The sequence below is a fragment of the Triticum dicoccoides genome, chromosome 6A (assembly GCF_002162155.2).
Source record: "Triticum dicoccoides isolate Atlit2015 ecotype Zavitan chromosome 6A, WEW_v2.0, whole genome shotgun sequence".
NCBI lineage: Eukaryota > Viridiplantae > Streptophyta > Magnoliopsida > Poales > Poaceae > Triticum > Triticum dicoccoides.
The window spans coordinates 386,318,368-386,335,733 of record NC_041390.1 but is presented as its reverse complement, the minus strand read 5'-3'; positions in this window follow the sequence as shown (position 1 = coordinate 386,335,733).

Here is a 17,366-nt window from a genome sequence, read left to right as displayed (position 1 = left end):
CTGCTCCTACTTGCAATTATTATGAGAGAGGAACTACATCTCCCCCTCTTTATGTTTCCAACACGAAAAAAATGCAAGAAACTGTTTATACTATGCATTGGCCTTTACTATGTGTGCATGAATTGTTCTTTTATGACATGCCGATGCATAGGAAGGGAGTTAGACTTCGTTGTTGCATGATATATGTTACTTTGTGCCCACTACTAAATTACAAATCATTGTTAATTAAAATTGGCTTTGATATACCTTGGGATCCGGGTGGATTCATTACTTGAGCACTATATGCCTAGCTTAATGGCTCGCGCTGCCAGGGAGACAACCCAGAAGTTTTAGAGAGTCTTTTATTTCTGATGTGTTCTTTTATATAGTTTTAAAACAAAAAAAAATAAAGAGGGGAACCCAAAACTTTTCAAAAAGAAATATGAAAGTGAGTAGACGACCACTGTGAAAGTGGGGGACGTCCTTGAACTTTGTTCATGCCCATGGAAACTTTTTGAATCTTAATTACAGAAACTTTTAAACAAAAATAATTATACCCTTGTACAATTCCATTGTATTATAAAAATAATGTGCCAAGGTTTGCCTTTAGGATGTTTACTTTGCTTGTTGGTTTGTATGGTGCAGGATAGAAACTTTGGCTGTAGAGCATGATTTTACATTTTTTGCTGGAACGTCAAATGGTTCTGAAACATTTTGCACTATCTTTTTATACAAATTTTTAACTTTTCCTAATTTTGGCAAAAATTTCCAAGTATCAGAAGTATGGTGAATGTTCAGATTATTATAGACTGTTCTGTTTTAGACAGATTTCTGTTTTTGATGCATAGTTTGCTTGTTTTGATGAAACTATCGAATTATATCAGTGGATTAAGCCATGGAAAAGTTATACTATAGTAGCTATAATGCAAAAACCAAATATGAATTGGTTTGCAATAGTACTTAAAGTAGTGTTTTGCTTTATTATATTAACGGATCTTACCGAGTTTTCTTTTGAAGTTTTGTGTGGATGAAGTGTTCGAAGATCGAGGAGGTCTCGATGTGAGAAGAAGGAAGAGAGGCAAGAGCTCAAGCTTGGGGATGCCCGAGGTACCTCCAAGTAAATATTCAAGGATACTCAAGCGTCTAAGCTTGGGGATGCCCCGGAAGGCATCCCCTCTTTCTTCAACAAGTATCGTTATGTTTTCGGATTCGTTTCGTTCATGCGATATGTGTAAATCTTGGAGCGTCTTTTGCATTTAGTTTTCATTTTTATTTTATGCAACATGCTAGTATGGGATAGTCCTTGGTTTATTTATAGAATGCTCTATGAACTTCACTTATATCTTTTGATTATGGCTTTACAGAATGCTTCATGTGCTTCACTTATATCATTTGAATTTGGATTGCCTCTTTCTCTTTACATAGAAAACCGCCATTTGTAGAATGCTCTTTTTCTTCACTTATATTTGTTAGAGCGTGGGCATATCTTTTGTGGGAAGAATTAAACTCTCTTGCTTCACTTATATCTATTTAGAGAGATGACAGGAACTGGTCATTCACATGGTTAGTCATAAAATCCTACATAAAACTTGTAGATCACTGAATATGATATGTTTGATTCCTTGCAATAGTTTTGCGATATAAAGATGGTGATATTAGTGTCATGCTAGTGGGTAGTTGTGGATGTAGAAATACTTGTGTTGAAGTTTGTGATTCCCGTAGCATGCACGTATGGTGAACCGTTATGTGATGAAGTTGGAGCATGATTTATTTATTGATTGTCTTCCTTATGAGTGGCGGTCGGGGACGGGCGATGGTCTTTTCCTACCAATCTATCCCCCTAGGAGCATGCGCGTAGTACTTTGTTTTGATGACTAATATATTTTTGCAATAAGTATGTGAGTTCTTTATGACTAATGTTGAGTCCACGGATTATACGCACTCTCACCCTTCCACCATTGCTAGCCCCTCTAGTATCGCGCAACTTTCGCCGGTACCTTAAACCCACCATATACCTTCCTCAAAACAGCCACCATACTTACCTATCATGGCATTTCCATAGCCATTCCGAGATATATTGCCATGCAACTTCCATCCTCATCATATACATGACTTGAGCATTCATTGTCATATTGCTTTGTAGGATCGTAAGATAGCTAGCATGATATTTTCATGGCTTGTCCGTTTTTTGATGTCATTTCTACGCTAGATCATTGCACATCCCAGTACACCGCCGGAGGCATTCATATAGAGTCATATTTTGTTCTAAGTATTGAGTTGTAATTCTTGAGTTGTAAGTAAATAAAAGTGTGATGATCTTCATTATTAGAGCATTGTCCCAGTGAGGAAAAGATGATGGAGACTATGATTCCCCCACAAGTCGGGATGAGACTCCGGACGGAAAAAATAAAATAAAAAAAAGAGGCCATAAAAAATGAGAAAAGGCCCAAATAAAAAAATAAGAAAAAAATGAGAGAAAAAGAGAGAAGGGGCAATGCTACTATCCTTTTACCACACTTATGCTTCAAAGTAGCACCATGATCTTCATGATAGAGAGTCTCCTATGTTGTCACATTCATAAACTAGTGGGAGTTTACATTATAGAACTTGTCTTGTATATTCCAATGATGGGCTTCCTCAAATTGCCCTAGGTCTTCGTGAGCAAGCAAGTTGGATGCACACCCACTTAGTTTCTTTTTGAGCTTTGATACACTTATAGCTGTAGTGCATCCGTTGCATGGCAATCCCTACTCACTCACATTGATATCTATTAATGGGCATCTCCATAGCCCAAGTATACGCCTAGTTGATGTGAGACTATCTTCTCCTTTTTTGTCTTCTCCATAACCACCATTCTATTCCACTTATAGTGCTATGTCCATGGCTCACGCTCATGTATTGCGTGAAGATTGAAATTTTTTGAGAACATCAAATGTATGAAACAATTGCTTGGCTTGTAATCGGGGTTGTGCATGATTTGAATATTTTGTGTGGTGAAGATGGAGCATAGCCAGACTATATTATTTTGTAGGTATAACTTTCTTTGGCCATGTTATTTTGAAAAGAAATGATTGGTTTATTAGTAGGCTTGAAGTATTATTGTTTTTATGTCAAATGATAGACTATTGCTTTGAATCACTCGTATCTTAATATTCATGCCATGATTAGATATGTGATCAAGATTATGCTAGGTAGCATTCCACGTCAAAAATTATCTTTTTTATCATTTACCTACTCGAGGACGAGCAGGAATTAAGCTTGGGGATGCTGATACGGTTTCGTCATATCTCTAATTTTTTATTGTTCCATGCCAATATTCTACAACTTTCATATACTTTTGGCAACTTTTTATACTATTTTTCGGACTAACATATTGATCCAGTGCCCAGTGCCAGTTTGTGTTTGTTGCATGTTTTATGTTTCGTAGAAAACCCATATCAAACGGAATCCAAATGGGATAAAACTGATTGGGAATATTTTTGGAATATTTGGAGAATATGGGAAGAAAATCAATGCGAGACAAAGCTCGAGGGAGGCACGAGGCAAGGGGCGCGCCCCACCCCCCTGGGCGCACCCCTGACCCTTGTGGGGCCCCCGTAAGGCGGTTAATGCTCTTCTTCGGCCACAAGAAAGCTAATTTTCGGGAAAAAAATCTCGGTGAAGGTTTCAGTTCAATCGGAGTTACGAATCTCCATATATATATGAAACGGTGAAAGGGCACAATACCAGAACGCAGAAACAGAGAGATAGATCCAATGTCGGAGGAGCTCTCGCCCCTCCCATGCCATGGAGGACGAGGACCAGAGGGGAAACCCTTCTCCCATCTAAGGAGGAGGTCAAGGAGGAAGAAGAAGAAGGGGCCCCCCTCTCCCCTTCTCTTCCGCTGGCGCCAGAACGCCGCCGTGGCCATCATCATCATCACCGCAATCTTCACCAACAACTTCACCGCCATCATCACCAACTCTTCCCCCCTCTATAAAGCGGTTTAACCCCTCTTTTACCCGCTGTAATCTCTACTTAAACATGGTGCTCAATGCTATATATTATTTCCCAATGATGTATGGCTATCCTATGATGTTTGAGTAGATCCGTTTTGTCCTATGGGTTATTTGATGATCGTGATTGGTTTGAGTTGCATGTTTTATTATTGGTGCTGTCCTATGGTGCTCTCCATGTTGCGCAAGCATGAGGGATTCCCGCCGTAGGGTTTGCAATATGTTCATGATTTGCTTATGGTGGGTGGCGTGAGTGACAGAAGCACATACCTGAGTAAGTAGGTTGTTTTCGTATGGGATAAAGAGGACTTGATACTTTAATGCTATGGTTGGGTTTTACCTTAATGATCTTTAGTATTTGTGGATGCTTGCTAGAGTTCCAATCATAAGTGCATATGATCCAAGTAGAGAAAGTATGTTAGCTTATGCCTCTCCCTCAAATAAAATTGCAATAATGATTACCGATCTAGTTATCGATTGCCTAGGGACAAATAACTTTCTCATAACAAAAAGATCTTTCCTAAAACTAACTTAGTTGTGTCTTTATCTAAACAGCCCCTGCTTTTTATTTACATGCTCTTTATTATCTTACAAACCTATCCAACAACACCTACAAAATACTTCTAGTTTCATAGTTGTTCTAGGTAAAGCGAACGTCAGAGTTGTATCGGTGGTCGATAGAACTTGAGGGAATATTTGTTCTACCTTTAGATCCTCGTTGGGTTCGACACTCTCACTTATCGAAAACTGTTGCGATCCCCTATACTTGTGGGTTATCATTCTCCTTCTAGATTGGTAATGTGTGTATTGAATCACTTAGCAGTACATGTGCAGTTCCAATTTTGTTCATACCAACCCTTCAAATTTCCTGGTTGCTATTGTTCCCATAAAAGTAATTGGTTATAGCCTCCATTATCCAATAGAATATCAGCTTGCAATTGTGCGTCGCTCCTGTATCACGCTGTGCTTGGGTAAGTTCTTCATCTGCAACCAGTAGTGTGGCAAAATGATGGAAAGTTTTTTAGAACTAGCAAGATGCTGATGCATTGCACGGAACATCAAGATGCATTTGTATGACTAGTTTATCTTGTAGGAGAAAAGGATGACTGAGGGAAGGCCTTATTTACAAATCTGGAGAGAGGTGTGGGTATCTTTCTGCAAAATTGCCATAGTTTCCTTCCTGTCCGTCGGATATAAATCAGACAGCCTATATTGAGGATGGAAAGCACACCATCACCACAAACTCTTTTTTTGAAAGAAAAAAAGAGTAGAGAGTAGAGAAGTAGATATAAATACTAAATAGAAATAAATATAATAGTAGAGAAGAGAGTAGAGATAAATATAAAATATAAAATAAATACAACAGTAGAGAAGAGAGTAGAGATAGCAGGGACGTCGGGAAAGGATCACGCGCGCGTGGGAACTAGCGGCCAGGAGCGCGCTAGTTTTGGCACGCGGCATCCGGTGCACTTTATAAAATCCAACGCCTTCCCACCGCTTTGTGCCTTGCCACCGCTCTCTCCCTGCTTTGTGCCTTGCCACCGCTCTCCCCCGCTCTACACCTCGCCACCGCTCTCTCCCCGCTCTTTCTCGCCTCGCTGCCACCGTGCCACCATGCCGCCGCGTCGCTGGGAAACTTGGGGATACCGCGGCGTCCGCGCACGCCCCTCGGGCGGATTCTCCACCGAGATCCGGTTCCACGAGATGCACCTCGGCCTTGGCAATTTCGACACCGCCAATGAGGCCGCCCGCGTGTACGATGCACCGGCATGGCGTCTCTGGTGGCCTCATAGAACATTGAACTTTCCCAACGTGTCGACGTGGGAGCGGGTGCAGGAGCTCGCGCCTCTGCCGCGGCTTATCACCGACGAGGATCGTCACGACAACCGAAGGAGGAAGCACCGTCTCGGCATCGCCAAGATGGACGAGGAAGCCATGGCGCTGTGGCGCCAATGCCTCTCGTAGGACATCATCAATGAGAGCGAGTTCTACGCGCAAAGGAGGGCGGATAGGGAGAAGAGGAGGGCGGAGCGAGCCGCCTGTCATGAGGACAAGCGGACGCTCAATTCAACATGAGGCTAGGAGCAGCGTCACCCTAGGAATCTGACGACGACCGGTATCTTCACGCCTACATTGAGACGTCGGAGGAGGACATCACCGAGGAGGAGTCGGATGACGAGCAATAGTTGAACTATCTATTTTTTATCTATCTATGCTATATCTATGCTCAGAACTATCTATGTATCTACTCTCTAGCCTCTACTTTCTATCTCTACTTCTCGATCTCAGCACTGTAAACACTTTTTTAAAGTGCCGCTCATTGCGATTCTGTTGGAGATGCTCTAACATGGCAGACGAGTGCTTTAATGTTTCCCACAAGATGCTTGAGTATTACTACTAGTATATTTTCCTTGCCATGTTGAGATTTTAAAACCACGAGTGTGAACATGCAGAGGAGCAATGAAGACCAAACACGGGATATTAGGGACATCTTCAAGGAGCGTCGCAAGTTAAAGAGGAGCTGCACCGAACCTATAAAACGAGCTTTGGTAAGTAACAGCCTTTCAATTACTTTCGTTTAGCCTCGTGTTCTTCGATGTGTATATGTTGTAGTTTCTGTTTCTCTTAGCCTTGTGTTCTTTGAAGATTCTTAGTCATCCTAGTGCTTTCGTTTTTAGCCTGATGTAGGAAGTGGGTGTTCTCACCTTGTAGTCTATTTTTATATTTTTTTTCCTTTTGAATTTACTTCTTTGAGTCCTGTTTATCTCGCTTCTACTAAATGGATCTGGGTTGCTCTGAGTGTTGATCTAAAAAAGAAGTAACTTCATGTTAGGATGCAGTTCCTGCGAGGAGGGAAGTATGGTCAACCTCGAGATCATGTTTCAAAAAATGAGGCTAGATTACACACAAGGTGCCAGTTCCCTAATGATGCTGGATTAGACACAAGGTGCAAATTCCCAGATGATGTTGGATTACACACAAGCCAGGTGGAGTCGTCAACTGTCTGTGTCCTTGTAGCTCTAGTAAAGGCTGAAAGAAAGCGTGCAGCAGCCCTTGAGAATGTAGTTGAGTTCTTGAAGAAGCGAAAAGAGCAATCAGATGCTCTCTTCACCCAAGCCAAAGAAGGGATGGCAGACGCCAGAAAGAAGTTAGCAGAGGCAAAGCAGGCTAGGCGTCTCCTGCTATCTAAAACTTTTGTCAATACAAATTTTCCTTCATAATAGCTAGGTTCAAATGTTTATCCAGTCGGCATGCGTATTGTGATGTCCGTGCATCTACTGATGTGGCACAAAATATTTTTTTAGGGTCATGTAATAATAGCAATTACTTTCCAAACAATAATAGACGAAGCATTGGACATGGTTCCAAGTTCAACTTCCACATCAAACTCATGTTCACAGATATCTACACATTCATAGATAATGTCCACAACCATGATTCACTTCAAAGCCAAAAAAATGTGAGGAGAGTTATAAATAAAGAAAAACCTCTAGTTCCTGCTGCCAGTGCGAGCACAACAAGTCAAGACCATGCATAATTAATTATATTTTGATCATTTTTTGTGTTCTAAAATGCCGCCCGGCTCGCGGAAGGACGTGTTGCCGGCACACACGCGGATTCAACGGAGGCAGGCGGGGCTGTCTGAAGCCGGTTGCATGCGGCGAGGAGGCGTGTTCAGCCGGGCCTGCAGCGAGTGGGGCCCTCTTGGCCGGGCACCGGTTCAATGCATGCGCTATGAGAGGTCGCGTCCGTGTCAGAGCAATAGCTCCCTCCAGTCCTTTTTTGTTTGAGTATACCAAAATCTCGTTTTCCATTCACATTTTACAAGTAAAATTCATGGACAAACTTTGACACAAAATACGATGGGGACTAGTAAACCAGGACGGAGGTAGTATTTTTTTTAATCAAAGAAGGGTTTCCCCCTTCCGATTTTCATTACTGAAAACCAACATCTAAACCATAGTATTTTCCCTAGAACTACCAGGTTCAACATCTCGCAACATAAACCCATACAACCATACGCCAAGGAGGTAGTAGTTATGAATTCCATTTTCTCTCCATACCAATCGTTCTAAAAACTACTTAAGTACTTATAACACGCCATTGAAAATCGGAACTCTTACCCTGCTAAAAAATGATATTTTAAACGTGGCTACTCGATCTATGGCAATTGGTGAGCCATCGCCTCCAGGCCATTCACCTGTTGTCCCGACCATCAACTCCTACGGATCAAATTATCACGCGAGCTGACTATTCCTACAAAGGTGCGCTCCACCACGTACCTGGTACCCGCGCATGCAGCAATCGTGCACCTAGGGTTTTAGGGTTTATTTGTTAACGGTGCCTTTACGTAACTGTCATGTATGCGAGTCAGCGAGAGACCGACAGCGTGCGTGCGCCTCTTCTCTTCGTATATGTACTTCACCATTTGTCTGGTGTCCAAAAATTATGCATTAGTAATAACTACTAGTAATGTGCCAATGCGTTTCCACACGATCAACTTAGATTAATACATATTCACCAATTTGATAGAAAAAAGAGTCTAGTTTTGAAATACGTGTATCACTAAAAATATGTTATGTTTCACTCAAAATATATTCCTTTGGCAGTTTTGATGAGATATGGGAGGAATGTTGTTGGTTTCAAGATTTAAGAAGTGGTATATCTCTAATTTCTATTCTTACTAGCAAGATGCCCGTGCGTTCCACGGAACATCAACATCTTGTGGGAGAAAATGATGAACGAGGGAAGGCCTTATCTCAAAATGTGGAGAGGAAGGCGGGTAAATTTCCATAATTTCCTTCCTATCCGTTAGATATAGATCGAACGGCCTATATTGCAGGATGGCAGGCACACCATCATCACTAACTATGCTTTTTATAAGAGTAGAGATAAAAAACAGAGTTGGTGATGATGGTGTGCCTGCCATCCTGCAATATAGGCCGTCCAATTTATATCTGACAGATAGGAAGGAAACTATGGCAATTTTGCAAAAGGATATCCACATCCCTGTCCGCATTTGCAAATAAGGCATTCCCTCGTTCATCCTTTTCTCCCACAAGATAAACTACTCATACAAATGCATTTTGATATTCCGTGCAACGGATGGGCATCTTGCTAGTTGTTGAAAAAAGCCCATGTGTGTGTGTGTTTGTGTGTGTCTATGAGAGAGAGAGAGAGAGGGAGAGAGGAGGAGGACGGAGTGTATGTGTGACAAAGACACAAAGAGTGTGTGTGCGAGAGGTATCAGCTTAAAATGAGGCAATAGTGTGTGAGTGCACGATCGAGAGGGCGTGTCTCAAGAAGGGAAGAAAAATCTATATAGATGCAAGGAGCGCGACAGAGACATGTACGTGATAGTGGAAGCACGAGTGTGCGGCTGTATAAACCTATCTGGAGGCTAGTTGATCAATGTTTGTGAGAGAAATACGAGTCGGGAGTGCGAAAGCGAGAGTTTTGTGTGTATGAGAGAGAGACGGTTGTCGGGAAGGGGAGTGGAAGCAGGAGTTGTGTGTGTGTGTGAGAGAGAGAGAGAGCAGGGGGAGTTTGTCTAATCGGTAAACAAATGAATAATGTCAGTTTTATAACTGGGATAGAGATGGAAAGGAGATAGCAACTGTATGTGGCGGTGAAAAAGAAAGCTTAGGTACCTAGTGATACCAGAGAAAGGTAGAGACGTGAGAGATAATGAAAATTGTGTACTGTATAATGATAGGGAGAGTCTGACACTTCTCAAGGGAGACGTCGAGAGACCATGTTCGCGAAGATAGGAGGGACATGAAGTGAGCGTGCGGGTGAGCTGGAGAAAAGAGAATGATAGCTACATGAAGGAGCATGCGAGAGAGATGGGCGTGAAAGGAGTCAACATAAAAGGGATTCAAATATTTGAATTCGAGATGATGATACATGTAATTCATACTCAAGCCAAAATTGATCTATCAAACATGCATACTCATATAAATTCACGCGCATCTATGTTATTTAATATGTAGATATTACTGATCCATACATTTTAGTAGAACATAATTTGGTTTAATTTTTTTGAATTCAACCTTATGATTTTGAGATCATTGTATTTGTAAATCATATTATACATATAAAGGAGCAGAATTTTATATATAAAAAATGATGTATATAGAATTTTATTCCAATCGAAAATGGATCCTGCCCGAACAAAAATAGAATGCAAACTGGATTTGAGTAGGTACGGTAAACATTCACTCTTGCTCTGCAAAAATTTAAACGAAGTGGGGAAAGTCGCAGTAACCGCTCGAAACCAAAATCTGCGAGATGGAAATTACTGCCGATCCCTGACACGCAAAGCCTATCAGCTCGATTTCTATAGGTTTCAATATGGGTAGGTTTGTAATTTCACTCAAACATGACATAACCGCCTCTCACCCGAATTCATACATGGTTGGCGCCAAAACACAGTGTCTCCTCGGCCAAAATCGACTCCCTCCCTGATTCATAAATAGTGGGCACCAAAAACAAACTCTCGTCGGCAAATATTCAGTGTATGCGAGATTACCGTCCTATCCCCAACCGACTAATATTGCTGTGATGTAGGAAATTTTATACGAGGGCTAAGTTTGTAAATTTCCTCGCATTTGAGACAAGCGCACCCTGAAGACATGGTTCCCCCTTCCTCTCTCCCACCATTTCCCCATTCGTACTCCGTGGGCACCAAAACACTCCACCCCAGCCCCCTCCGTCCGCCACCCCATCCACCGCCGTTCTCCTCCACCATGCCGGAGCTGATACCCCGACACCCTCGTCCATTAAAAGAGATCGGTGTCTCTCATCCACAGCTTCCGACCGTGATCCTTGCATCCCGTCCTCTCGCTTCATCCCCGCCGTCGTTCACCTTGCCGGCGCCGCTCCTATGACCGTCTCGTCCACCGCGCCCGCCGCCATTGTCTATCCTCCTAGATCTGCTTCCACGCCGCCGACAGCCATCACTACCACAACACCGTCAAATTCTCAGCAGATGCATACACGACGCCGCACCAGAGGAGGTACTCTTTCGTATCTGCTCAACTTATTTATCGCAACAAGAAAATAGATAGCCACTGCTTTACTCTGATTTTCTTGTCCATCACTTACTTGTTAGTTGAAAGCAAACATTGGTTGCGAAGTTGCCTTTGTCGGGTTTGCACCTTCAGATCCGCCATGGCACGCTCAACACTATACTCGCAATGCTTATGGTTTTCCCCTTTTATATTCCACACTAATTAAATGATAGTAGACTAAATTTCAAAGTTGGGTCAGTCGATTTTTGAGAGCTCACCGGAGTTCGCCGGTGCGAAGGAAGGGGCTCAGGTGGGGACGGTGGTTGTGGGGGCGATGGTGGGGCCTCGTCGAACGAAGAAAACTTGACGCGGGTGGGGGCGGGGGTGGACGTGGCAGAGGAACACAGGAGGTGGGGCGGTTCAGGGGAGGGTGGGGGGGGGGTCGGGCCCGGTGGTTCGGCCAGCGGACCATGTTGTGTTCTGTATGGGAAGAATCAGAGATGAGGAACAAGAAGGGTTAGGAGACGTAGGATCTTCATCCAACCGGCTGCAACGCTCGACTAGCCCAAATGACAAAAGTCGCACGACTTGCATGCAGACATGCCTTTATCTTCAGTACCAACATCGTACTTGCTTAGCACTGCTCCTGAATCCATCAAGCTAAACAACGTGCCACTCATAATTCCAAACTTCTTGCTCAAATACGAATATGATATGATGCTGATATTACTAAAACAGATAACGTTTAATTGGTCAGCTAATGTTCCTACTTTACTTTCAAAAAGCATGTGCACCACATATAGAGAGACAGTAGGGAGTTGCATTCTTAAGGCGCTCTGGTTCATCATCTGTGGGCACTGCGCAACGAACATTTTATTATCCAAAATCTGCTTGCTCTTCATTAGCATGTTCCTCTTCCGTTCTTCTTTAATAAGTACTCTCTCCGTTCCTAAATACAAGTCTTTGTATAGATTCCACCATGGACTACATATGGAGCAAAATGAGTGAATCTACAGTCTAAAATGTATCTGTATACATCTATATGTGATCCATAGTGGAAATTTCTACAGAGACTTATATTTTTGAACGGAGGGAGTATGATAGTAGTACAGTATGTTCCTTGTAGTGAAGATGAGCAGGGACATTTGCAGTGTAGAGGTCTATATGGTCGGTTGTGATGGACACTTTGAACTCTTCGGGCCTCTTTGATTCATAGGATTTTGTAAACATAGGAATATGATTTATAGTGGCCTGCCCACTTGAATCCTATAAGATTAGCAAGGAAATGCGGGGAGCTGTGTCGCCTTTGAGAGTTACACTGATATTAACAGCACCGCACCTTCAGTTGAAGAGAGCTGGTATCCGAAGCCTTTCTATCCGTACCGGCAATACTAGCACATATATTCCAGCAAGTTCAACTTTGCTGATTTAACTCCTGATGCTTACAGTTTTCTCGTTATATCTACACTATGATCTGTGTAGCTGCTTTGTGTCGCACTAGCAGCAGTCCACTCTTGAAGCTAAACCACACACCAATCATAAGTCCAAAGCTTACTTCTCCAAATACGAATTGTGATATGATACTGATATTAGTTAACAGACACACATTTAATTGGTCAGGTAATGCTCCCACTTGATTTTCCAAATGCATGTGGCCACATATAGAGAGACAACATGGAATTGCATTTCTTTGGGCGCTGTGATTCATCATGAGTGGGCAACCAACATTGTATGCAATGAAGCGGAACCTCAAGAATATGCTTCCTCTTCTGTTCTTTAACATGTTCCTCTTTTGTTATTCTGTATTTACTACATACAGTATGTTCCTTCTCAGGAAGGGGAGCAGGGACATCTACAGTCAACAGCTGATAGAGCTGGCATGTACGTGATCGATAGGCTTTCAATTAGTAGCGGCAATATAACACAGTATTTTCCAGCCAATTCCACTTTCCCGATTTATATATCTTGGTTATGGTGTACCCCTTTTATGTACACTACGATCTGCCTAGTTGATCTGTGCTCTTGTTATCATGGTTTGGCAATAAACTCTCTATATAGTATATTGTGAACCTATCATCTTCCAACTATCCTTACTTCTGGAGCCTATTTTTGTGTCTACTTGTGCCAGATTATATTAATGCACGCACCATATTACAGCACACATGAGCTCTCTCATCAAAATCCAGTGATAGCACACAAGGGTTTATAGGGATGCCCCTATATTTGAATATCCTCTACATTACAAATATAATCTCACTACTATTTATGTTTTCATGGTTTTCAGATATTATATGTAATTATAGTGAATATCAGAATCCGCGCATCAGAAGAATATTGTGGAACACTTCAATGACTTGCAAAATTGGCACCAAGGAATTGAGTGCCATTGTGGATGCAATGAAACTCATACGCTCCCCACCTGTAGATTCTTGTTCAGAATATGATCCTAATGACTATTCTAACCTCGAGGAGTCAAAGGCAGATGGCCTGTCCTGTTAACCCATCAAGGTGCTTGTTCTAATTTGGCAAGGTTTTATTGTTTGCACGTATCTTACATATGCTGTCTTGCATTTCGTCTACTTTGTTGCACCACCATCTGCTTAGTTTACTCATCATATATGTTAAGATTACATGCCCATCCATTATCAATACATATTCCATCTTTCATCATACCATGTTTTCCACTCAAATGATGTTCTTGTGCATCAGACATCAAAAAGGAAGAGGGTGATTGCCGAATCTGAAGGAGCACCAGCAAAGTCCTTGAAAAACATGGTGGTGCCGGAGAAATCGGGAAGCACCCCACTTATATTGGCTATACAACCAATGACACAAAACGTAGGACCGACTCCAGCAGACTGTACCCATACTTCACTGGCCACACCACTAGCCCCACCACGTAGGACCTACACTCCAGCAAAAGGTATGCCGATTTCAGTTGCCATAGCTCCAGCCGAACCACAAAAAAAATCCCACTCCAGCAAAAAGTACAGCAAGTCCACCGGCCGAAGACCTATCCCAACTGCAGAGACAACCAATTCCTGTAGATTGGAACCCCATTCCAGTTATTCCCTGTTTAAAAGACAATGCTTTCAATGTTGTTAGGGACTACATGCATATATTCCCATCATGGGAAGATTATAGTGAAGACAAACACCATTTTCACATCTTCCTCTCCCACTTACGTGTAAGTGCTATTATTCATGGTGATTATTTTCCTGTTTTCTGCTGATTGAACACATCAATGATTTACATTACATTGTTGTAAGTAGGCGAGGTTCAATCTGGATAGTCATGATGAGCAAAGCTTGCTTGCGCTTTTCAAGGACGCATTACAGTAGTATCGGTGTTACCTAAGGAAATCACACTTTGATGGCAAGTCTCTAAACAAATTTCTGGTGAAGTCTCCTGTGCTAAATTTCGAAGACATTGAAAGGAAAACCCTTGTTATGCATTGGTCTCATTCCCAGGATGAGGTACTGTCTATGATATCACATGACAATTTGAACTTCTACTTTTCCGCATGTGCCTTAAGGATCTCTTTTGCAGGAAATCAGCTCGAAGAAGAATCCCGGTTTGAAAAGAACGACATGATATCGCAAATATGTTGCTCGCTGCTTTCCTCTTGTTAGTACATGTTGTCCTCTATCACTATACTTGCATTCATACCTGGTTCATTATGTGATAGCAGTATGCATGATAGCTTGCTTATCAATTGTTCGCTCCAAATTATATGATCTGTATGAATGGTTATATTAGTGTAGAATATATCCAATGCCAATGAATTTTTTTAGCTCTACATTGTTCTTGTAAGTACCTGTTGTCCTTTATCAGTGTACTTATATTGACAGGTAGTTGTTCATGTACCATCACTCTGCAGCTTATTTCCTTTGCCCTCCATTTTCTACACATCAGATCTATATTTACTCTTACCATAAGGTTGGATAATACCGATGGTCCTGAAGAAGTTTAGCTCTGCATTGCTCTTGGCTGTACCTTTTACTTGTATCATTGTACTTCCATTTATAGCTACTTGGTTATGTAGCATCACACTTCATCTTATCTTAAATATTCTCCATTTTTTCTTATATTATCACATCTATATTTACTCTTAACAAAATGTAGAATAAAGACAATGCTTATGAAGAAGATTCTGTGGTAAACTTCTTGAATTGCCCCCCCCATTAGCATGCACAAGGGCTTTATAGAGCCTTCTTCACCAATAATGTAAGTTTGTCCTTCCCAAGCTTTCAAACTTTGTTATGTATATTTGGTTAGGCATGACTGCAACAACTGTTTATTTTTTGTGTTTGCATCAAATTGCATGTTTAATATTTATTATGTAGTTCATAAACAAAAGTTTGTCCTTCTCAATTTAAGCTTTCAGTTGTACAACCAAGTTCCTTCTTCATACCATGTAAATTAAACTATACAAAGCAAGTGACCTTCTTTTGCACTGCATGTACGCTTCTGTTCTTGATCCATAATCCAGTGGTGTGGTGAACCTACCCACTACGACACAATTTCATATTTTGCAATGTCTTAAATATGAACAATGCCATATCAGTCTACTATTATTTAAACCGTCTCTTTATTTGCCAATCTGAAATGGGATAAATTGACAGTGCACTAACCATTGATACTTATGAGTTCTTGATCTATAATCCAGTGGTGTCGTGAAGTTGCCAACTCCTTCACAATGTCATTTCCTTCCATGTCTTAACCTGAACAATACCATATTGTGTTAATGCTACTTTAAACTATGTCACTTTATTCGTCAGTAAGAAATGTGATGAATTGTCAGCACTGATACTTATATGTGCAAAACTTGTCATCTGTCTACTTGTTTATCTTTCAGAGTGAGGAGGATATAAGTGTCAAACAAGAGCAGTCTCATCAGCTTGCTCAGCTGCTTGCGCTGCAGCTCCCGAGTAGGGCTAACCTTTCTTGAACTCTATTGAAGTGTTGTCAGTTTTGTATATTATTTTGTCGGCATGGTTGTTTGCACTGGTGACGATCTTTGATGCGCAGTGTATGTAATCTGCTGTCTGCTTGTGCTTTATTATCATAGTGGCGAACTTTGATGCCTAGTGGATGTAATATGCCATAATTTCTTTATTGTATAGTCTAGGTTTTTTCTTATTCACGATGATGCAGTTATTTTACTGTATATATATCCTGTCTTCGCAGTAAACCGGCCAAACTGTAAAATTACGGTACATACTCGGGTCATCATGCAAATCACTACATAATCGGTACATTAACAGGCCTAAATGTAAACTGACCCACTAGTATATGCGGGCCTCTAATAGGCCGAGTAAACCGCCGACCCTATTTTCGCAAGAAAACTCAATGGGCTTTTTGGAGGCTGAAAAGTAGGTTGGGCCTGATACGTGTCGAACAGCTCACGGGCCAGCAGCAGGCCGAAATAGACCCCGACCCATGATTGTGCCAATCACATCACAGGCCGTTAACAGGCCAAAATTGTCTCGGTCCTTGTTTGGCCCAATCAGATTATCAGATGTGAGCAGGCCGGATGCAAAACGAGCCGTAGTTAGGCCCAACTATATGATGGGCTTTTAACAGTCTGAAATAAATATAGGGCTGAAGTGTTAAACATGCCTTTAACATGCCGAAACTAATATCAAGCCGAATTACTAAATGAGCCTTTAGCAAGTGGGCCCAAAAGCATAGCGTCCGGTTGACGAGCCGAATCTGATATGGGCCATAATTTAGCCCAAAGCCTCTTAAAGGGCCGGATCTGATCTGGGCCGTAATTTGACCCAGAACGTGGTAGGATTTTACGGGCTGGATCTCATATGGGCCTTTATTAGGCCCAGAACATGGCAGGCTATTAATGGACCAAATCAAATATGGGCCAGCATTTGGGCCTTTAGTTGGGCCGACCCATTATGGTCCGCAAAATCTTGTGGGCCTTTAGTTCGGCCGACCCATTTACTCTTTATGGGCCACTTTTGGGCTGGTCCACGTGTCAACATATCATAGGCGCATCTCGCCCATTGGATGAGTGACACCTGTGCTAACGCGGAGCTGACACGTGGTTCTGTCGGCCAATGAGAATTTTACACGTGGAAAATCGTCATTGGTCGTGGCTGTTAGCGGGTTATCGGATCCAAAACTGGACCCGATAGCTTAACGGCGACCCGTTACGATGGATGCCACGTGTCGGTCACCCTTGACAAAAGAACTTCCATGACGCGGCATTTATCGTCATGGAAGTGAACACTTCTGTGATGATAATTTTGGTTATCTCGTGGAACACTTCTACGACAGCACAAGTATGACTATCTTGATTCTGTCATAAATTCGTCATGGATGTACATGCATGACCGAAAACGTGATCTACTGTGACAAACAC